This window comes from Triturus cristatus, chromosome 1_2 (assembly GCF_964204655.1).
Source record: "Triturus cristatus chromosome 1_2, aTriCri1.1, whole genome shotgun sequence".
Taxonomy (NCBI): domain Eukaryota; kingdom Metazoa; phylum Chordata; class Amphibia; order Caudata; family Salamandridae; genus Triturus; species Triturus cristatus.
The window spans coordinates 646,656,316-646,680,869 of NC_140580.1; the positions used below are offsets into that span (position 1 = coordinate 646,656,316).

The 24,554-nt window shown below is 50.9% G+C and overlaps 1 protein-coding gene across 3 annotated transcripts in view; it reads right to left on the bottom strand.

Annotated features, from left to right (window-relative positions):
* LOC146867787 (uncharacterized) overlaps positions 1 to 24,554 on the bottom strand; it is a 120,813-nt gene that overhangs the window by 64,230 nt on the left and 32,029 nt on the right. The window contains exon 2 of one of the 3 annotated variants that reach the window (XM_085608030.1): positions 4,436 to 4,551. The exons of the other annotated variants lie outside the window; for them this stretch is intronic. The gene's annotated coding sequence lies outside the window, so the exon portion shown is untranslated. The remainder of the gene's footprint in view (positions 1 to 4,435; positions 4,552 to 24,554) is intronic. 3 annotated transcript variants of the gene reach the window in all.

The following is a 24,554-nucleotide window of genomic DNA, read 5'->3' on the forward strand; positions in this document are numbered from 1 at the left end:
CAAAAATGGACCAATAAAAAGGGCCCACACACACAACCCATGAGCCTTTGCAACAGACCCACTGCTGCCAGACCCCACTGAGAAACAACTCCACATTACTCATACCTCCACTACACCTTCACTCACACACCTTCACACAACCTCCTCCACAAACATCCCCCTCTTCACATTCACACACACACCATCACATTCACACCCACACACCCACAACCATCCACACCCACACCCCACACCATGCCCACAGACAAGAATCCCAAGTTCACAACGGCGGAGCTGGACCTCCTTGTCAACGAAGACATCAGAGTCGAGCCACAGCTGTTTGGAACATTGGCCAGACAGACCAGCATAGCTGAAAAATCTGCCATGTGGCAGAGGATTGTCGATAAGGTGAATGCTGTTGCGCCCATCCGAAGGACCAGGCATGAATGCCAAGCCAGGTGGTATGATCTGCGCAGGGCGGTCAAGAGGAAAATGAACAAAGAGTATGCCCAGAGTAACATCACTGGAGGTGGGCCGCCCCGCAGGCCCGTACACTACCATCCCTGGGAGAAGGTGATGGCCCTGCTACCGCCGGTGGGAGTACACGGAGTCGAAGGAGTCGCAGAGCCTGGTGAGTACACAAACAACTTACGTAACATGGGGGCAATGGGGTCCACACCACATATACACCAAATGCACGCAACTTCCCCCAAGCACTCACCGCACACAACCACACTCAAAAACCACGCTCATGCCACTAACGTCTCCATGCACCCTTCACAAATCAAGGCAAGGCCATGTCCAAGGCTACAACAACCACAAACTGGATGTCCGGGAGGCTGGGAGGGTGGGCCCCACACAACACATTGTGAAAATGAGACGCAGACACCAATGCCCTCAGCCCATATGGCATAGGTACATACCCATGCACAATGCACAGGGACTGGCAAAGTACTGACAAGGTAGCTGACACTTGGCCCTGCTGTATGCAGCACAAGGCCCTCCTGGGACCACTGTACACTCAAACACCAACTCCACAAGCACAGGTATCTAGCACAGAAACTCACACTCACTGTCATGCCAGCATGCACCATGAGGGGACAGACACATCACCTGGGAGACCCAATAACAACTCACACTACACACAACAGCACGCCCGGTCACAACCCCCCCCCCCCCCTTCCCTAACACAAGCACACACCCCCGGGGGAGGCAACGGATTTACACACTCCCACAATGGACATGTGACACAACAAGACCAATCCAGAGCCAAATAAGCATCAGAGCCAACAATCTACAGGTCAAACACTCAGGAGAACATCCCAATCTGTCCCCCGCAACATACCCATCCCCAAGTGGACATTGAGAGGAATGCTAGGCACATCCAACTACCTGGAGGAACTGTGTCAACTTGAATATGTATGAAACATAGATGTTGCATGAAACACCATTAACATTGTCTCTCTCTCACACACAGGGCAACGTCGACGATCTCCCCCCAACACTGGGGGGGAAGAATCACAGTCCCAGGCTCCGCGTGAAGATGATCCCACCGGCAGCGACGACTCTCACCACTCCGTGGATGACCCCGACCAACCTGGACCCTCTGGTGCCCAAGCCCCTGCAGCACCTGCGTCAGGTACATCTGTGCCAACTACCACCCCCATTCCTGCCACATCCTAGCACACACCCAGGAGCCCTGCTCGCACTAAACAACAGAGCCAGTCTGACCAGGAGGGTCAAGGTTCTCCGGGCACCCAGGAGGAGGCAGGCAACTCTGCAAATGCCATCCCTCAGGGGTCCCATAGACCCGATGTGCCCTGGACTCTGATGACTTCCAATGCCAAGGATACCATCTCCCCCTGTGAACTTTGGATTCTATTCCCCCGGTAGAGCACCTAATTGCATCTACCAAACCACTTACCCCACCGCAAATAAATATATCACTTTGGACATGAGACATTCCTGTCATTTAGCATTATTCAACGACATATGTGTGTGGAAATGTCAAACTATGCCTGAGTGTTGAACTAACTCCAGCCATCCATACCCTGGGATCAGAGTCTGGTACAGGACACACATGGGTCACAAGGTATCATTCAATGTAGGCATGGAGCACAACACTCACCTGTGATGGCCTCTGGCTGCTGCGGGGGTGCTTGCTAAACTGTGCGGAGAGACCTATTTGGGAGATTATCATCAAGGCGTAGAGGTCATGGCTCATGTGGAGGTTCCCGGGGAGGGAGTCCCAAGTATGTGTGGCCAGGTGGGAGAACAATGTCCTGTATGCTGGAGTATGGTGGATGTGAAGAACGGTGGCCAGGGCAAGGTTGGATGCACGGAGATGGCCCAACGGGATCTAGGATGACAGACGTACAAGGTTGGTTGGGGTCGGGGTTGTGGACTGCCTCCTGAGTGTGGGTCATCCTGCAGCAGACAGTGATCCATTGCAGCTATCTATGGTGGACGGTGAGGTGGCTGGGGCGCAGGGTGTTGAATCTGAGGTGTGCAGATGCACCCTGGAAGTGGACCAGTTTCCTGGGAGTTTGTATGTACTTGCTCCGTAGAGGGCAGGGCAGTATTTGACACGGATGTTGTCATGGACCTGGGGGATGGTCTGTCTTTTCTTGGAGTGGCTCTATCTGTGGATCATGTGCATAATGCAGAGGGCGTTGCAGCATGAGGTACAGATGGTGTGGACTAGCATGGCATATGTGAGCGAGCAAAACATGATGCACACCATCTTGTGTGTGTGGCCACTGGGTGCTTGTGCAGGGCTCTTGCGGGTGGGACACAGGCACTTGACCCAGCTGGAAGGGGACAATCCTCAGATGATCAACTAAGTCCTGTACAAGTCCAGCCTCAGGTGGCTCGTGTTCAGCCATTCATCAATGGATCTCATGCATACTTGAATGATGGAACTGCCAATGTCTGTGTCTTTGATGAGGCTGAGGAGCACCTGGCTGTCAATGGCATACGAGCTGATGATGAGGTGCTGTGCGCATGTGATGGTGGAGGGGGTGGTCCTGGACACTCTGTAGATTGACATGCTGAAAGATGATACCTGTGCCATGTCCCAGACGATGACACCATACTACATGCTGAAGCCTTGAGTCCCACTCCCATGCCCTTGCTGGGCTACAGAGCCTGTGGGGAGTATTAGGGACATGACCTGGTTGGTGTGACAGGGCCTGGAAGGCGGGGCAGCGCAGTGTAGGCAGTTGGAGTTGCACACTCAGCATGCAAAGGTGTCGTGTGTGTGCCCAGGGTATGTCTGACAGTAGGCATTAGATGTGCGGATGGACATAGCTCGGAGTGTGGCTGATACATCAGACTGTAGTGTGATGTGGGTTATGCAAGGACAGGATGGTGGTGCAATGTGCACCTTGCATGTGCTGATGGTCCAGTCTTTGGCACCGCGTGGCGGCAACAGCGGCATAGACAAGCTGAGGACAGCAAAATGAATGGGTGGAGGGAGGAAGTGAGGAGCATCCTGGAGGCGTGTGTGTTGCCAAATCTGGATACTCTGTGGGCCCTTGCTGCAGGGGCCGCAGCAGCAGGCAGCATCTCCTTGCAAAATGACAGAATTTGCACACATAGACTAGGATGTCAGAAGGACAACTGCAACAGGCGCGTGTGTAAAGTAAGGAGTGTCCAGTGTCACATGGCACACCCAGAGACAATGCATGCACAATCACCAAAGAAGCATGACACCGGATCAGGAAACTGAAGGCCGACCTGCGCACAGGAGACACACCCTCAGCAGCTGTTGATGGCCCATTGTGTGGACCAACATGCCAAAAAACATACACGGCCATGTACTTCATGCCCAATAGGGAGCCTAATCCATGAGCAACTGCATGCATGTTGCTAAACTACACATGGACTCCTATGCATAATCTTCCACAACTATGCCAGATATGCTGCATGCAAAGTGGCAAGAAACCTGCATTGACAGAGATGAGGCACCTTGGAGTGTGACGAACACCTTTATAACTCAGCCTCACACTAAGGGAAATACATCAATTGGAACAGACTCACAGGTCATTTGGCTGACCATGTGTGACCTACACTGGACCACCCCCTTCAACACACAGATGTGTAAATCCTACTGAGCTGGCACACAAGTGAAGGGGTTAAGCCTAACACCCCTTGCTGCACATGGAGAGTCTACAATTCCCCATTGAGCCTCATATGGGGATGTCCCACACTATGTCCACCATTAGCATCCCGTATGTTCCTGAGGGACGTTATACACACATTGATGCCTTCAGAATCCACAAACCATTACAGATGACTGTCAGGAAGGGTGACTATCAATTCATGGGAGCCATGCAACACGTCATGTGGCCCATGGTGAGTCGACATGTATGCATGGTAACACAACATGCACAGGAGCAGTCCCCACATATCACAAACACGTACAACCCACAAAATGCCTTGCTGCACTCCTTACCCCAAATGACTTTTCACCATGTCTGTGCATGTAACTCTGATCCAGCACACGTTGCAATACTCATGAGGAAAAGCAGGAGGGCAATGATGACATGAGCAGACGACAGCCGCAAGAACCTGTGGAGGCCAGACACACAACAAGTCAGCGAAGAGCTAGTAATCCTCAGACATGTACATGTACTCTACAGGAATGATGTTGTCACCATGCCCTTAATAAATTTAGTGTCCCAGCTAATATGTGTGGAATGACATCATCACTTGAATGTCACATCAGAACACACCTCCAAGTCACTTAGCACACAGTCAGTACACGCGTGAGTACGTGCCTATCACTATAGTTGGGGGTACCGTAGGGCCTAGTGATACGGCACGTACTCACGCGTGTATGGGCTGTACACGCGTGAGTACGTGCCTATCACTATAGTTGGGGGTACCGTAGGGCCTAGTGATACGGCACGTACTCACGTGTGTACGGGCCGTACATGCGTGAGTACGTGCCGTATCACTGGGACCTACAGTAACACAACTATAGTGATAGGCACGTACTCACGCGTGTACGGGCCGTACACGCGTGAGAACGTGCCTATCACTATAGTTGGGGGTACCGTAGGGCCTAGTGATACGGCACGTACTCACGCGTGTACGGGCCGTACACACGTGAGTACGTGCCTATCACTATAGTTGTGTTACTGTAGGTCCGAGTGATACAGCACGTACTCACACGTGTACGGCACGTCGGGCCGTACACGTGTGAGTACGTGCCGTATCACTCGGACCTACAGCAACAAGACTATAGTGATAGGCACGTACTCACGCATGTACGACCCGTACACGCGTGAGTACGTGCCGTATCACTAGGCCCTACGGTAACCCCAACTATAGTGATAGGCACGTACTCACGCGTGTACGGCCCATACATGTGTGAGTACGTGCCGTATCACTAGGCCCTACGGTACCCCCAACTAAAGTGATAGGCACGTACTCACGCGTGTACGGCCCGTACACGCGTGAGTACGTGCCATATCACTAGGCCCTACGGTACCCCCAACTATAGTGATAGGCACGTACTCACGTGTGTATGGCCCGTACACGCGTGAGTATGGCCCGTATCACTGTAGTGATGGTGCCCTAGGGGTACGTGTGAAACGCACCGTACCTGTGTGGGGATTTAAGAATTACAATGGCACTGATGCTGAGTCCCAACATAGGAGTGTGAGGGTTCAAATGAACAGACTTGCTGCATGCATTACCAATGTTGTGGCCTCAGACATGATGTGCATGAGTGGGATATATGCATAGTGCCGGGACGGTTGCTCCTGTAACAGTCAGCTCATTCCAGGACCATGGAGCAGTGTGCACACTACAGTCCCCTGACACAGCCTGCCCTCCTACTCATGTGTGTCATCCAACACTGTGCACATTCACTGTGGGTTCATCATGGCTCTGCCTCTGTGGCATTGTTTCCTGGCCTAGGTAGTAGTTTTCACATGTCTGATACATTTGCCCACTGGACAGGGATACATCAGTTTGCTTGTGCATACTCACACTGGGCAGTGCCTGTGTGGCTATTCACAACAATCTGTTGATGTTTGTTTGTGACCAACATGTTTTGGCAGCCCTACAAGGTGATGTCGTGTTAATGAAGCTAGTTTTCAAGCACAGTTATTGTAACCCTGAATAAGAGGTTTCACTTCTTGATCGGTATCAGTCACATTGACTCAGGTATGGGTGGGTGTGTGCGGGAGGGGTGTACATGTTCAACCCTGATGTTTCATTGCCAGTTCTGACTTGTGTGTGATGATTCGCAGTACAGAAAGTCATCGTGCAGTGCCCCCGTGATGTTGGCCAGTGCTTAATGTTCGTGCTTCATTGCCTGTGTCAGTTTTTGACAATCATGTATCCTGCTTGTACATTTTTGCCACCTGTGTGTGGTTCAGATGCTACACAGTTGTGACTTTGTGTGCTGACATCTGTGGGTACATTCTGGCTTGCCATGAGGGGGAACCCACAGTACAGCTAGGCTTTTTTGCTAAACAATTGCAGGCCCATTAGCTTATGCATTGTCCTGGGTGTGGACATGTGTGCCACTCCAGATGACAGTCAGTAGGTCATATGTGTAGCCAACTGTGTGATCAGGTGACAGATAGCCATGTGACAAATGACATTATTCAAGTTGTTACTCAGAGAAAATGTCCATTGGCACTCACTACACCTGTCAACATGTCTCAATGTTTCATATTCTTGACCTTGTTGTTTGGTTGTGAAGGACAATGATGTGCCTGCATGACAGATGTCTCCCAAGGAAGTGCACAAGACACCACCTTTACACTTTCCAGGGACACGCTGGCACATTTTAAAGTAAGGCAGAGTTTGAACACAACTTGTTTGGAGTTCATACATATACATGTTCCCACAGTGTGCTAGCATTTGGGTTAGTCCTTGGTTGTTGCTGATACCAACTTACGAGTGTCAAGTCATCCAGACCACCCTGGTGCCATGTATATGTACTTACTGATACGCCATTTCTGCCTAACAGTGGCTGATTTGAATGAGTCTGGCAGCTCAGACAATGACTGTGTACATGTAGTTTGGTGAGCACCTCCTTGTGTGACTTCTGCTATACCGACACATGTGTGTTGTGTTCACAGAGTGCCACATTCACACATGCTAGACATGTCCATTGTGTAAAGGGTTGTGATTTTCCAGGAGTCACACTGTATTTCTTTGGGGTGTCAAAAGTACTCACAGATCTCTGAGTGTGTGGACACCTTCTGCATTGGCATGTGGTATTTGGCCTTGGTTGCGACAATACTGTTTGTTTCACAGTGAACAAGAGGTGGCATGCCTTCATAGTCTTGCTGTGCTCAACTGATCCCAGACACTAGCTTCTCATGATCTTGTGATTTCAAGTTATTTGCTGTTGTGTCCTAATTTTCATTGTTTCCAAGTGGCATGGTGGGTCAACCAACTGGGGAGTGCAGGGCTTACATATGTGGGGAGTATCCTAGATGTTACTCATGATGCCTTTCCTGATATGCACTGTTGCCTATTTTGTTTGGACTCATGTGTCAGATGTATACAGGTGACTGATTTTTTCCTGTCTCTTCACCTTGCCCACAGCATCATCGGAGGACACCGAGGGAGACACCGGCACGGACGTGGAGGAGGGATCGAGCAGTGGTGCCACCACTGCTGAGGAGTCGGTGGAATCTAGTGGCACGGAGGGCGAGGGGAGTGAGGCGGAGGACCTGCCCAGTACCAACACTGACTACGAGGCAGACGGGTCCGAGGCTGAGCTCCCAGAGGGGGTGGAGGCTGCTCCCACAGCTGAAAGCAGCAGTACATCTCTCGCCGCCCCCTCCATTCCCATCACCGCCCTCCCACTTGCTCAGGTCCCTTCTGTCCGTGCTAGGCCACACCATGTCTCCTTCGTGCCAGGCACCGCACCCCCTGGCTCTGTCCCCCCTGCTGCCCTCACTGCAGAGTCTGTGGACATTCAGCCCCAGTTGCAAGTTGGGCAGACATCGATCCTGACTGTCCTCCATGGCCACACCAGACTGCTGACCCAGATGGTGTCGTACATGGAGGGCATGTCATCAGCGATGTCTGACCAACGGATGTTGCTGAGGTCCCTGGACTCGTCACTGACGGCAGTAGCGAGTCACCTGCAGCGCTGTGTTCCCCCCTACCCCTGCCCCATCCACAAGTCCCACACCCATGCCTGTCCCAAGCACACCAAGACATCCACACACACGCACCCCACCAGACAGAAGCAGCACACCACCACGTAAGGGCAAGTGCACACCTCCTGACACGCACACTCAGGGGGAAGCAGGCACATCCACTGGGTCTGGGGCACACAGGCAGGCCAGCAGCCACAGTCCTGGTCCACATGACTCACTCCCCAGTCCCTCCGATGTCACTCCCCTTGGCTTCCCTGCCCCAGATTCGGAGAAGGAGGCCTACTTTGCTGGGCTGGGCCTCAGCCCCACTAGTTCACCTGGACGCAAACGGTCAAGGCACTCCACGGGTAGGGGAGTTAAGTCCCCCAGCCCATCCACCACCTCCTCCAGTAGCTCTGCAACCCATCCCTCCGACCTCCCCCCCCCCCCCTCCTTGGGGCCTGTTGTTTCTCCGGGTGCAGGGGAGACGCTTGAGGAACTGGCAGAAGTGTGCAGCGCCAAGCTCGCCTCCACCTTTGGTGCTGCCCCACCCCCTGTGGTGGAGTAGTCCGTCCCTGCACCCACCACACCTACCCTTCCCCCTCCTGTCCCTGCGGTGCCTGGTCCTTCCCCACATGATGCCCCCTGTGAGAAGTTGGCCTGGTATATGCTGCTCACTAACTCTAGTGATCACCTTGTACCATGCCAAACAACCCTTATGGTGGTGGTTGAAGTCAACCTTGATAGACCAGCTATCCTAGTGGTAGCGTGGACAGTGCAGTCTGCAGGCTAAACTCTTGAGAGCATGTGAAGCCAGCTGTTTTACCATATGTAACCTCCTTGAATACCAAATGAAAGGACACCACACAGATATATATTCAAAATATATATGTATTTATTTACTTAAAAGTATCCCCTATACTCTTTATGAGCACAGAAGCACATTCGTTAAAACAAGGCAGTGTTTAAATATATAAAAGTTGCCCAATTATGGATGGGCCAGGTGGCCAGCTAAACCATATACTAAAATAGTGGTATAAGAACCACGAATAGAAAGGAAGGAAGGCCTAGGGCCTTGGAAATCGCTGGGACGACAAGGAGCTAACTGTAGTTAGTGACCAGGAGGCCCACAGGATGCGTATGCAGTGTGAAAAGTTACACGCGTGCACCTATTGATTTCAATGGGTGCGTAAAAGTCACAAAGTTAAAGGAAAAGGAGTCTTCCGGATGGACCAGAACCTAACAACTTGAAACCTAGACACTAGAGATGTTTCTCTACCCAGGAGCACCGGAGTGCCAGCGTTACCTCACCCACAGGAAGCGGGTGCATAGGGGTCAAAGTGCGTCGGGTTTCGTCGTGCAGGTCTATGGAGCCTGAGGATGAAGATGCTGCAGGCGGCTAGGCAGGAAGAGTTCGGGTGGATCCAAGGGTGGATCTGAAGAGTAGACGACCTGTAAGCAGAGGGGACAGTGTTCAAAGTCACTAGCCAGTGACCGACGTGGAACCAGGAAGGAACCAGGCGATGTCGGGTGCCAACAGGTGAAGAAAGGAAGCTTGTCTCCGCAGCCACGTGGAAGTGAAGGGATCGACGATGACCAGGAGTCACTCACGAGCTGTCCCACAAAGGCTCTAGCTGATGGCGGTGTCGGCTTCTTGATCGGAGCAAACAGGCCTTGGCTAATGCAAGCCACGCAGGAATCGATGAAAGCTTGGTGCTCTAACCAGCAAGATCAGAGGAGCTGCTCCTTTTCACAGGAGCAAGGGCCAGTCTGGAGCAACCAGACCAGCGGTGTTGTTTGTAGATTTCGTCGCCAAGATGGCCACTAGCCAACGGGCCAGTAACCGGGATGACGCGTCGAGTGGCAAAAAGCAAAAGGGCCCCACGCAGATCTCGTGGATGCTGGAGGGCTGATCTTTGGTGCAAATGCTGCTCGGTGTTGGGGCTTCTCAGGGCCCAAAGCACAGCATTGAGGATACCTCGGGTGCTGCGCAGTCAGCTTGTCGTGGACGTTCCAAGATGGCCGGTCCCACGTCTCTCGGTGCCTCCACGGGTCTCTTCTTTGCAGGGACTGTGGATCTGGCTCAGAGATGTCTGGGAGTCTGGGTCTTGTCGGGCTCTGGGCTCGGTCTCCGGCGGGAGGCGGCGGCAAAGCAGTCGTGGAGTTGCTGGATGGTGCCTGTGTTCACAGGGTGGTCACTCCTTGGCCACAAGGGATATTCTCTTCAGTCTTCTGTGCAGCAGAACGTCGAAGTCCAGTAGTTCTTCTTGTTTAAGTCGAGTTTCAGGATGATCTGAAGTCTTGGGACACAGCTCCTACTCCTACTCTTATTCCAAATCTAGGGGCCGGATTACCTGCTAGGTCCCTCCTCTGGGTGGGACCAGGAAGGGGGGTGATTACACCCCCTTTCCTTTGTCCAGTTTCGCACCAGGACTGGGGCTGGAGAGTCCCAGCTCCAGTTTGAACTGGCATATGCACAGGGACACCTTGTGTGCCCCAGGCATGTCTCAATCTATTCAGCCCTCCCTAACCCACTACACAAAATCCTGTCTGGGGTGGTGCAAGCACCTCCCCCGACAGGAAACCCTTTGTCCACACCTCCCAAGCTGGAAGGACTCCCAGCAGCAGGAGGGCAGACTTGTGTCTGTGGTGGCAGCATCCATTTTGTGATGCTGAGGCTCTGTTTAACTTTACCCGGGTTTCAGGTTAGGTACATGTCGTGTCCCTCTAGAAGGGTGGAATGCTACCCCCGTCGCCAGAACTGGCGAGGGGGTAGTATTCCAAATCGTATGACACCTTACTTGACATGTTTTGATAAAGCCAAACCAAAGTGAGCATTTGACCGCGAGGTACATAATGCACTTAAGAGTATATGGTATGGCAATATCATGAAACAGCTAAAGGACGTTGTTCCGAAAGCTGCAGACAGGCTCAGCTCATGCCAGAGCACCATCTCACAAGAAACCAAGCACTCTGCCTCCAGGATTGTTAAGGCCTGCCATAGGAGTGACTGATAGGTTACCATGTGTCCATATATGTTAGATATAGATATACTATATCTAAGTAAGAGGTGATTACACCAACTTACCCCAGCTGAGTGATCTGCCAGTTGTGTCAAATAGTGAGGCCAGGCCAGGGGTGGCATAATACATGCTGCAGCCCCTGGTAGGCCTTGGATACACCTATGCCCTGGCTGTTACAGGGTCCAATAAGGTGAACCAGTTCCAATTGGTAATGCACCTAGCGTGCATTGGCATTAATTTAGGGAGAGAGCAGCAGGGCTGTGGGTCTGATTAGCAGGCCCACAGCCACACTAAGTCATAAAACCAGTGGAGCAAAAGCAAAAATTTGGGGTGACCATAGGATAGCAGACCCTACTCTCCTACACCCCCCCCCCCCAGTAGACGACACAGTCTTGTTATGTGCAGGCAAGCTAGGGGAGACGCATGGCCATGTGCCCCCCCCCAAGGACTGATAATATGGACTGGCCATTGGCCTTTGTGAATAGTCTTGTTTACACATTATTATTTTCATGCTGAATAAAGCATTTTCTTTTTCGTTTGAAAAGTCTTGCATTTCAGGTATTGATGTTGATGCTGATGCTACAGGAGTTGGGGTTGTGGGCATGTGTTATGTTTCAGGGAAATGTTGTAGTCTGCTGCTCATGGGGTGGAACCTGGTATCTGCGTGCCATCACAAGGTCTCTGCAAAGATTCTTTGTCGTGTATGCTCTTTGTGTTTGGAGACATTGTCCCAAGGAGTGTTCCTTCCTCTGTGGCACCTGACATCTCCCCTGCAGAGAGTTGCACAATTGTTGTGTTGCCCTTTGTTGGTGATGGATCCCTTCAACTCTGGCCATGCCTGCTCAGCAATGTGTCCAGCTGCATCGTCTGTGCCATCCTTGGTACTCACTGTACTTGTGTATAGAGTATTTTGCCATGCCTTCATGGATAAATTGTCCCTTTTCCGCACAATGCATGTGTGTAATCCCAGCCTAGTACACATATGGTACTTGTTCTGCTGGGTATTTGAACACCTGACTCACAATTGTGGCCATTGTATCTGTGGGAACTCCACCCTATTCCTTCCATGACAGACAACATCTTGGTGGCTAGCCCAGCACCTGAACATTCCTATCAGTCCTGGGATGTGCGTGACAGTGTGTGTTCTCTTTGGCTCTCTTAGTTTATTAGGCAGTGACATGACTATACAGTCTTGTGGCATGATCTCAGTGTGTGTATTGTGCTGCATCTGCCAGGGGTGGGTATGCATGTGTTATTTGTCCTCACACCCACATGTGGTGTGTCATGCAGTGGGGGAAAGACATCCATCCTCCTGGGAGTGGGACACTGCTGTCAGTGGTGATGTGTTGTTATGGCACTATCATCATTGTCCACAGTTAGGGATATGTACATTCACCCATGGAGTTGTGGTCATCTGATAATGATGTACACCCCCCATGTCTCTGTCCACTGCTGGGAGTCCTCTGCACCCACCCCCATGTCTCTGCCCACTGCTGGGAGTCCTCTGCACCCACCCCCATGTCTCTGTCCACTGCTGGGAGTCCTATGCACCCACCCCCATGTCTCTGTCCACTGCTGGGAGTGATGGGCACCCACCCCTCACATGTCCCTGTCCACTGGTGGTATTCCTCTGCACCCACCCCCATGTCTCTGTCCACTGCTGGGAGTCCTCTGCGCCCACCCCCATGTCTCTGTCCACTGCTGGGAGTCCTCTGCACCCACCCCCATGTCTCTGTCCGCTGCTGGGGATCCTCTGCACCCACCCCCATGTCTCTGTCCACTGCTGGGAGTCCTCTGCACCCACCCCCATGTCTCTGTCCGCTGCTGGGGGTCCTCTGCACCCACCCCCATGTCTCTGTCCACTGCTGGGAGTGATGGGCACCCATCCCTCACATGTCCCTGTCCACTGCTGGGAGTCCTCTGCACCCACCCCCATGTCTCTGTCCACTGCTGGGAGTCCTCTGCACCCACCCCCATGTCTCTGTCCACTGCTGGGAGTCCACTGCACCCACCCCCATGTCTCTGTCCGCTGCTGGAGTCCTCTGCACCCACCCCCAAGTCTCTGTCCACTGCTGGGAGTGATGGGCACCCACCCCTCACATGTCCCTGTCCACTGCTGGGAGTCCTCTGCACCCACCCCCATGTCTCTGTCCACTGCTGGGAGTCCTCTGCACCCACCCCCATGTCTCTGTCGACTGCTGGGAGTCCTCTGCACCCACCCCCATGGCTCTGTCCACTGCTGCTGGGAGTCCTCTGCACCCACCCCATGTCTCTGTCCACTGCTGGGAGTGATATGCACCCACCCCTCACATGTCCCTGTCCACTGCTGGTATTCCTCTGCACCCACCCACTTGCGCCCTTGCTGTGGTACACTGCTGTCCTGGGCATACACCACCCCCAATTTACAGCTGATGTGCTGCTCCAAGCCGTACACCTACATCCGTGGCGTGTGTACGCCTTGTATCCATCATGTAATGGGGCTGTAGGGGTACGTGTGGTACGGCCCATACCCATGCTCTGGGGGCGTGGGTACGGGTCGTACCACCATAGTGGCGGTGACGTAGGGGTACGCGTGGTACGGCCCGTACCCATGCTCTGGGGGCGTGGGTACGGGCCGTACCACCATAGTGCGGTGACGTAGGGGTACGCGTGGTACGGCCCGTACATACGTCCCCCAGAGCGTGGGTACGGGCCGTACCACCATTGTGGCGGTGACGTACGGGTACACGTGGTACGGCCCGTACCCACACTCTGGGGAGCGTGGGTACGGGCCGTACCACCATTGTGGCGGTGATGTAGAGGTACGGCCCGTACCCACGCTCTGGGGAGCGTGGGTACGGGCCGTACCACCATTGTGGCGGTGACATAGGGGTACGCGTGGTACGGCCCGTACCCACGCTCTGGGGGGCGTGGGTACGGTCCGTACCACCATTGTAGTGGTGATGTAGGGGTACGCGTGTACGGACCGTACCCACGCTCTGGGGGCGTGGGTACGGGCCGTACACGCGTACCCCTACATCACCACTACAATGGTGGTACGAACCGTACCCACGCTCTGGGGGCGTGGGTATGGTCCGTACACGCGTACCCCTACATCACCACTACAATGGTGGTACGGCCCATACCCACGCTCTGGGGGGAGTGGGTACGGTCCGTACCACCATTGTAGTGGTGATGTAGGGGTACGCGTGTACGGACCATACCCACGCCCCCAGAGCGTGGGTACGGTTCGTACCACCATTGTAGTGGTGATGTAGGGGTACGCGTGTACGGCCTTTACCCACGCTCTGGGGGCATGGGTACGGGCCGTACACGCGTACCCCTACATCACCACTGCAATGGTGGTACGGACCGTACCCACGCTCTGGGGGCGCGGGTATGGGCCGTACACGCGTACCCCTACATCACCACTGCAATTGTGGTACGGACCGTACCCACGCTCTGAGGGGCGTGGGTACGTCCCGTACCACCATTGTGGTGGTGACGGGTACGCGTCCACGTCCAGTTCCATTGTGGTGGGACGTGGGATTGGTGGACACGCCCCCCGAAGTGACCAGACCATGGAGGTAATTAATGTGCAGGATATATTAGTATTTTGTGGGGTGTGGGTTATGTTTCATGCCCCTTGCACCCCCCCCCCCTTTGCCCCTGGGGGTTGTTCCAACCTTCTGCGGCATCTGCGGCGGTTTCTGAACACAAGGTCGTAGGCTATGAGGGCCGGGATGACATGTAAGTTGGGGTCCATCGCTGTCCGTCGCGTACCGGTTCGCGTCGTCCTCAATTTCCCGGCAGTTTTTGGCTCCCGTAAAAATATGCTACGTGCGGAGTGACGTCGGCACGAATCGTACTTGCTGGTCCGTAAAACGCTGCCCGACTCCGTCTGGACGGCGCATACGCACCATCCAGAATCAGATTTGTATGTATTTTTTTGCCGGTCGGTGTTTTTATGACTCGTACGGAAATGGTATTTCTGTGCGAATCGTACTTGCGAGTTTGTAAGGTGTTTTTCCCGGGTACGAGTCGGACGGAGAAAACGCTCCTTACGACCATTTGTACCCGGGTTTTACAGGATCGGAATCGGCACCCAAATGTTACAGCATGAATATAAGGTGACAACAAATGTTTCATACATGATCCCAGTTTTGTATCAAAATATGATTTGGAGATTATAGTGAATAGTGACCTGGAATGGGCCATGCCCTATAAGTTTTTACTGCACAGCTGTAAAGGAAAAATGGAAGATGCACTACTTCTTCCATATTGGTTTCCTCTTCCACTTGTACCATTAGGATCATGTTCTTATTCATCATCCTCTCAATGTCTTCTCCTTCGGCATCAACTGCAGGTTCCTCTGTTATGTTAGACAATCTAAAATTGATGTGCTTATTAGCGTTCCCCCACACCCTTGCAAAATGGCCCTTACTTTTGCATACAATAAATTCCCTGTATGCCGTGGGGCAATTTTTTGAGTAAGCCAAGTGTGAAGCATCTTCACATATGTAACATTAGATGTTATTTCAGTACGCTGGCTCTTTATGACTTCTGTTTTACTTTGTGTACTACTCATATAAAACAATTTGTTTTCTTTCTTACTTGGACGAGTCTCATTTACCTCTTTGACCTAACTCATGGACTGTTCTATTGCCTTGGTGATGTGACAACCTAACCTCATCCAGTGTGGGATCTCCCATAACTCTCAGTCTTTCTTGTTTTCTTTTGTTACTTGTATTTACCATGAGTTCGCCACGGATCATCTCATTAGTGTTATTCCCAAAAAGACATGTGTTTGAAAAGGCTTCTAAAAGTCATTAGAAACTCCCTGAATGTTTCATCCTTCCTCTAACTTTTGGTGTGGAAATAATATCTCTCTAATGTTGTCCAGATAGTGGTTTAAACCTCTCCTCTAGCCTTAACATTGCTCACTCAAATTCATCATACTAATCTCCCCCCCCCTGGAGCTTCTATTTTAGTGAGTGAACTAGAAAGGTCTTGTCCATCTGAAGCAAGGGAATGTAGTAAAATACACTTTCTTCTATCTACAGGCATTTCATTATCATCATTTTCCACTAGATATTTATCAAACTCCTCCATCCACAGTTTCCAGGGTATTGGTAGCTCACCTTTTGTTTGTAGATTTTTTTAAGTGGATCTAGTTTGTGGGTACTCACAAAAAAGTTCCCATGGGCCACAAAGCTTGGTCTGCGATGTGACCTAGGGTCACATTGATGCCAGCAGGGTGGTGGTCCGGTGGGGGAGGGGGCGGTAAGGTGGGTATAAGGGAAACAAAGCATATACATCTAGTGCCTGAATTGCACAATGTGAAACAAGAAAACCTAGGATTATTCCTAACTTCACCATTTTTCCAAATTATTTATTTCACTTTCCCTCCTTCTTCCCCATTATCACATTTAAGAGGACCTCAAAATACATGACCTCAGGATGTGCGCTGCACAAAACCTTCTCCAGTGTTTGATTTAATAAACTATAATGTTGTTCATGTGTAATAGGTAACTAGGGCACCCTAAGAGTGCGCATAACAACTGACTTGCCTCTTAGTTCACTATTGGAATTGTTGTCAGTGTAAGAGGAAGAAGGAATATGCTACTTACCAGTATGCATCTGTTCTTGGCATGTAGAGCTGCAGAGTTGTACACTTAGCATAGATCGCCATCTGGTGTTGGGCCCGGATGTTTGCAGTTTGTTTTTCTTCTTGGACAGTCTTTGGAAGTCACGAGTTTGGTGACTCCTCCTTCGGTCCGTACTGCGCATGGGCTTCGGCTCCATCCTCAGATTGTTTTTCGCCAACAGGGAAATGATGGAGCGTAGTAATAACAGTGAGAAACCCATGTGTTGTATCTAAATAAGATGTACTGGAACGGATACAGGTAGCCGGGGAGGCGGGTGGGCGTGTACAACTCTGCAGCTCTACATGCCAAGAACAGATGCATACTGGTAAGTAGCATATTCCGTTCGAGGCATATGAGCTGCAGATTGTACACTTAGCATAGATTATATAGCAGTACCCAACCTTAGCGGCGACCACCGGTATCCGTTGCAGCTGTTTGAAAAGTGTCTTTAGTACAGCCTGGCCCACCCTAGCTTGCTGCTTGGAATGCACATCTACACAGTAGTGTTTTGTGAAGGTGTGCGGTGTAGACCATGTGGCTGCTTTGCAGATGTCATCTAAGGGTATATTCCCTAGAAAAGCCATAGAAGCCCCTAACTTTCTTGTAGAGTGGGCTTTAGGAGGAACAGATAATGTTCTCTTTGCCTTTTGATAGCAAATTTGTATGCATTTTACAATCCACCTAGCTATCCCTGATTTAGAAATGGGGTTGCCTTTATGTGGTGGAGAGAAGGAAACGAACAATTGTTTAGTCTTCCTGAAGGGTTGCGTTCTTTGTATGTAGTATAGCAACGCCCTTTTCACATCAAGTGTGTGTAAGGCCCTTTCTGCAACAGATTGGGGTTGCGAAAAGAAGACAGGTAATTCCACTGATTGATTGAGGTGGAAGGGGGAAATGACTTTGGGCAGAAACTTCGGATTTGTGCGAAGTATGACCTTGCTGTGATGCATTTGTATGTAGGGTTCCTGTATGGTGAACGCTTGTATTTCACCAACCCTTCTAAGGGAAGTGATAGCTACAAGGAAAGCTGTTTTCCAGGTGAGAAACTGTAGCTCACATTTGTGCATTGGTTCGAAGGGCGGACCCATTAGTCGTGTAAGAACTAAATTTAGATTCCATACAGGGGAAGGTGGTGCCCTGGGAGGAATTACGCGTTTAAGGCCTTCCATGAAGGCTTTAATAGCGGGCACTCTGAAGAGTGATAAATGCTGTCTGTTTTGTAGATAAGCAGCGATCGCTGCTAGGTGTAGGCGTATGGATGAATATGCCAGGTTACACCTGTGAAGATGGAGCAGATAGCATATGATGTGCTGTATGGATGCATCTAGAGGGTTGATTGTATTGTTACGGCAGTAAATTACAAATCTTTTCCACTTTGCGGCATAGCATGCTCTAGTGGTAGGACGTCTGGCTTCCATGATGATGTTCATGCAATCAGGGGGAAGGTTAAGGTATCCGAATTCTAGGATTTCAGGAGCCAGATCGCCAGGTTGAGCTGAGCTGGGTCCGGGTGCCTGATTTCTCCATGGTTCTGGGTTAGGAGGCATGGGGATAGATGCAGTTTTTGATGTGGTACCACTGACAGTTGTAGTAGCGTGGTGTACCACGGCTGCCTGGCCCACGTCGGAGCTACCAGAATGAGTGTGAGGGAGTGCTGTTGTAGCTTCCTGACCACTAATGGAATTAGTGGGAGAGGTGGAAAGGCGTATGCAAATCTGCCTGACCAGTTCATCCATATCGCATTGCCCTTGGACAATGGGTGTGGGTATCTGGCGGCGAAGCTTGGGCATTTTTTGTTTTCGTGGGTGGCGAAGAGGTCTATCTGAGGATGCCCCCACTGTTGGAAGAATGGGTGAAGAACTTGTGGATGCAGTTCCCATTCGTGTAGTTGTTGCGTTTGTCTGCTGAGCAGATCTGCCATGGTGTTTTGTACGCCTGGAACGTGCTGTGCCAGGAGAAAGATGTTTTGAGGAATTGCCCATCTCCATATGCTCTGGGCTAAGCGGGAGAGCTGGGGAGAGTGTGTCCCCCCCTGTTTTTGGATATAATACATTGCAGTCATATTGTCTGTGCGAATGAGGACTGCTTTGCCCGAAATCTGTTTTTGGAAAGATTTTAGGGCTAGAAAGATCGCCAAGAGCTCCAGATGGTTGATGTGGAGCGATTTTTGCTGTGGCGTCCATAGACCTTGCATGGTGAGGTGTAGAAGGTGCGCTCCCCAGCCGGAGAGCGATGCGTCCGCTGTTAGAGTCACCTGAGGAACCGGGTCCAGGAACGGCCGCCCTTTGGAAAGGTTTGTGGTGTTCCACCACTGCAGAGAGTGATGTGTGCGGCCGTCCACCAACACCAGATCCGTCAGCTGCCCCTGGGCCTGGTTCCACTGTTGTGCTAGGCACTCTTGAAGTGGACGCATGTGGAGTCTTGCATGGGGCACTATGAAGATGCAAGACGCCATCATTCCTATAAGCTTCATAAACACTCTTGCTGGAAGAGAGTGTTGAGGAAGGAATGTTTTGCGTAAGGCTTGAATGCTTGTGATTCTGGCTGAGTTTGGATAGGCAATACCTTTGGAGGTGTCTATAGTGGCCCCGAGATATTGCTTTGTGTGAGATGGTATGAGGTGGGACTTTTGGTAGTTCACCGTGAAGCCTAGCTGGTGGAGCAGTTGGATGGTGCTGTTTGTATGTTGCACACATTGGTTGTAGGACGCGGCTTTTATCAGCCAGTCGTCTAGGTAAGGGAAGACGTGAATATGTTGACGTCTGAGGTGTGCTGCTACTACTGCTAGGCATTTGGTAAACACCCGTGGTGCGGTGGTGACCCCGAAGGGGAGAACCGTGAATTGGTAATGTTGCCCGTCCACCACGAACCTGAGGTATTTCCTGTGAGAGGGGTGTATTGGGATGTGAAAGTATGCGTCTTTCAGATCCAAGGTTGTGAGGAAGTCTCCCTGGCAGAGGAGTGGGAGGACTTGCTGTAGGGTGACCATGTGAAAATGGTCTGAATGTATGTAGGCATTTAGAGGCCGGAGGTCGAGAATGGGTCTGAGGGTCCCGTCTTTCTTTGGTATTAAGAAATATAGGGAGTAGACCCCTAGATTTTGTTGATTGACGGGGACCTGCTCTATAGCGTGTTTTTGGAGGAGTGAGAGTACCTCTTGTTTGAGCAGTGTGGAATGTTCTTGAGACATTGGACGGTGTCTTGGTGGGATATTGGGTGGGGTAGATGTTAGTTCGAGACAGTACCCTGACCGAATGATTTGGGTCACCCATTTGTCCGATGTTATGGACTCCCATGTGTGGATAAAGTCTTGTAGTCTGCCCCCGACCGGAGTGGGATGGTCTGGGGGGAGCGGAGGGGAGTCATTGTGCGGGTGGGGTGGCAGAACGGGTGTTGTTGGTTTTGCCCCTGCCCTTATTGTTGTTGCCTCTGTAACCGCCCCTTTGATTGCCCTTTGAAAAGGTATTTTGAGGAGGGGACTTGTAGGAGGTAGAGGCGTTATCGGTGGAGGAGCCTCTGCCTGTGCCACGAAAGGACGAGCGTCGAAAGGAACGTTTAGAGGCTTGTGTTTGGAGTGCCCCCATGGACTTTGCTGTGTCTGTGTCCTTTTTCATCTTTTCCAACGCTTCGTCTACCTTTGGCCCAAAGAGAGTTTGCTGGTCAAAGGGGTGATTGAGTATGGACGCCTGGACTTCAGGTTTGAACCCTGAGATCCTGAGCCAGGCATGGCGACGAAGCAGGACACTTGTATTTATGGCTCTAGAAGCAGTGTCGGCTGCATCGAGGGCACACTTAATGGAGGTGTTTGTAATTAGTTTACCCTCCTGTATTAGGTCATGAGCTTTGCGCTTGTGTTTTTCTGGAAGGTGCTGCATAAGAGCCTCTAGTTCGTCATAGTGTGCTCTGTCATATCGCGCAAGCAGTGCTTGTGTGTTTGCAATGCGCCACATGTTTGCAGCTTGGGAGGCGGTGCGTTTACCAGACGCGTCCAGAAGTTTAGATTCCTTGTCTGGCGGTGGGGCTTCTCCTGAGGATTGGGAGTTAGCCCGCTTTCTAGCTGTGGAGACAACTAGGGAATCTAGGGGAGCAGGGCCCTTAATGTATGCAGGGTCTGTGGGTGCCGCTTTGTACTTCTTCTCTATTCTAGGGTTCAGTACTCTGGCCCTGACAGGGTCTTTGAACACCTCTGTAGCGTGCTTGGTGACACCCTTAAGCATGGGTAAAATGGAAGTGGATTTGTCTTGTATGTCAAATGTATCCAGTAGGAAGTCTTCTTCCACTGGTTCACTGTGCATGTCCACCCCATGGTAGTGTGCTGCTCTCTGCACTAAATGATGAAACCCTAAGGAGTCTTCTGGAGGAGACGGCCTGGATGGGTATAGGTCGTCCTGAGGTATGTCTGGTATATCAGGGTTATTGTAATCCTCCCATGGGTCTGGGGTCCCTGGTGGAGTGGGATCCATTGGGGCGTCCGCCGGGTAATTGTCCGGGTCCCCGTCATCCGGATCTGGGGATGGGGCCGGATCGTAGTGAGGTGGAGGTGGCGGAGACCTGGGAGGGGGAGGGGGTGGAGGTGGTGGAGGAGGTAGGGGAGGCGGTAGTGGGAAGGGCACTCTGAGGGGTGAAGTAGCAGAGTCCTTCCTTTTGGGTGGTGGAGGAGGAGCCGGAGTATCAAGGCGTCTTTTCTTGATAATTAAAGTCAATAGTCCAGTCTTTGGATCTTTGGACAGAGTCTTTTGTAGAGGGTCTGGTGTAAACAGAGCCAGTGGCGTCGAATCGTCCGTCGGCACCGGTGATTTCGGAGCCGAGGGCTTCGATGGTTTGTGTGCGCCATGCTTTTTTGGGGCCTCCTGTTTTTTCGGCGTCGAAGGAGTTTTCGGCGTCGGAGCGTCGGTGCCGACAGATTTATGTTTGTGTTTGGTCGGCACCGAGAGTCCAGGCTTCGGCACCGGTGGCTTCGGAGTCGAGCTGGATATTGTTTTCTTCGGTGCCGGATGCTGTTTTTCGGCACCGGGCGTCGGCTGGCTCGATCCCGAGCTGCCGTGAGACTTTGGATGCTTCGACACCGAGCCCGAAGGTGGGGTGATCGAAGCTTTGGTCTTGGTTTTGCCCAGGCCGGCAGGCGAGGGAGTAACCTGAGTCTCTTTGGTTTTGGGCGCGGGGGTGGGAGGGGGCACAGTACTCACGGCCCGCTGCGCCGGTGTGATGTCCTCCACGTCGGAGTCGTCGGCTTCGGAAGCGCTGACGACGTCTTCTTCCTGCTCGGTGTGTGTTTGCCCCGAAGCTTCGGCGCCGTCTCCGAAGATGTCCGGTGGAGCTGCAGACGATGAGTGCGCCATGGTGCGTCGAGCTTTTCGATCCCGGATGGTTTTCTTCGATCGAAAAGACTTACAGGCGGGGCAGTCTCTGGCCTCGTGTTCTGGAGAGAGGCAAAGATTACACACCTGAAGAGATCGGTGTGGGGAAATTTAGACCCACATTTTGGGCACTTTTTGAACGGAGTCCTTTCCATCGGCCGGGACCGGAGTCGAGGAGGGCCCGAAGGCCGGTGCCGATGTACGGGATGGAGAAAAGTGCCGCTTCGAGAGATGAAGATGATGATGAAGAAACTCGAAGATACGAGGATTTTCCGTCGAGGCTGGAACCGTAGAAGTTCGAAGCCGGAGCATGAAGTATCACATCCGAGCCCGATGGCGGAAAAAAACAATCTGAGGATGGAGCTGAAGCCCATGCGCAGCACGGACCGAAGGAGGAGTCACCAAACTCGTGACTTCCAAAGACTGTCCAAGAAGAAAAACAAACTGCAAACATCCGGGCCCAACACCAGATGGCGATCTATGCTAAGTGTACAATCTGCAGCTCATATGCCTCGAACTGACTGTTTCTAAATTCATATTTTAAAACTACAACTTTGAAAAAAATACTTCTCAATGCACTGATTTAATCTGATATACTAAGGTGGAATAGTTCTACAGGTTAATGAAATACACTTTTTGAATTTTGAAGAGAACTTATATTTTTACACTTTTGCTGCAAGATGGCTTTGAAAACGAAGTTGTTCCTAAAGTTAAATGGTGCAGGACAACCTAGTTACTTTCTTTTCTTCACTTCAATTAACCTTTACGTAAAGGCTTGCCTGGCTATTTAACATTTTTTTAATGTCCTCGCTGAGTCCAGTGAACAGCAGCCTAGTGCTACTGTTGATCAGGGGGCCACATGTAAAGGTCAGGTGGGCCGAATACGGCCTTCGGGCCGTACTCTGAGAATCCCTAATCTATTGGCACTCTTAATAGTATTGATACCAGCAAGGAAAAATGCCTTCACAAATTATCCACTAGGAATTGTCAGTATGACTAGCGAGGACCACTATTATGAACTCTAACAAAGCCCACAGTAACTAAGTGAGGTTACCGGGTGATATGAGGAAGAACGTTAATTTAGTCTGTTTCCCAAAGAGGTTTTGAAATCAGTAACTTGAAGCGAGGAAATTCTTTTCAAGTAACTGTAAAATGACTGCTTTATTGCATTGGAACCCATATTTTCATAGGGTTGTATGGATTTCAAGATGGTATTGTGTTCGAAACGAGGCTAGGCATGCCATAGATCAGCTGTATGAGACGCCATCAGAGATGACTAACCTTCTCAGGTTTCTGATGGGGGGTGGGGGGGTGGCAGTCCTACTATATTGGCACTGGGTTCCTGCATCCCCGCCAGAGCATAGATGGGGAACCGCCCTCCACAGGCAATCACCACCAAGAGTGTGCTGGCGGCAGGATCATCTGCACCCATCTTTTCCAACCTTTCAGATGGGAGCACAACACCAATTCGAGTCCAAGTGCAGTGAAATGGTGATGAAGGATCTCAATCTCCATCGCCACTGTTAGAAGGAAGAAAACTGCACCAAAAGTTGAAAGGTACCACAGACTTTATTCCGCTACTATACAAAAGGTCGGCATCTCAACAAAAACCCTAAGTGGCACCAATCGAACTCTCATAACCTTGCATTCGTTGTGAGGACATACTAAAACAATGAGAGAAGAGGGTGTTGGGGAAGGGAAAAGACAAGGGAATACGAGTGGAGAAAAATGTAACATCCTATTAATACAGAGATGTATCCCCTTTCTATTAGAAAATTTGAGGATAATTTGCCATTTGCCATTTACTAGAATCCTAGTGAAATGGGTCTTATCTAGCATCTATATTGCACTGGTGAAGCCTCCCTTTATACCAAATTGATTGAGAGCTGCCCATAAAAATTCCCAATTTACACTATCAAATGCCTCTAGTGTGATAATGGCAAGTAGGGCCTGGGTCTGTTCTGTTAAATTAATGGATCCTAGCAATGTTTGTGTCATGAATATGCCTACCAGGAATAAAGGCCTTCAGTTCTTCATGAATTAACATTCCTGCAACTCTACTTAAATCTCCTAGCAAGAATCCCTGTAAAGAACTTATAATGACTGTTAAGCAACAAGGTGGGTCTGTAAGATTCACACAGCTTAGGGTCTTTATTCGGTTTCATGATAAGAACTATTATGGCTTTGTTCCAAGATTTTAGTACTTCTTTCCTGTCTACAAAGATGAAGTTAAACATCCTCCCTAAAACCAAAGGTATTGTCGCTGTCAAAGCTTTATACACTTTCCTGAATGCCATGTATGCCTCCGGCTTTACCTCTTTACTAAAAGCAGATGCTATCCCCTTCTCCTAAACTGGGAGATATAGTTCATCTAATTGCTCTTGAGTTACCCAAATAAATTGTATTTTATTAAGCTATTCTTGTGTTATTATTGAGTGTGTAATAAGATAT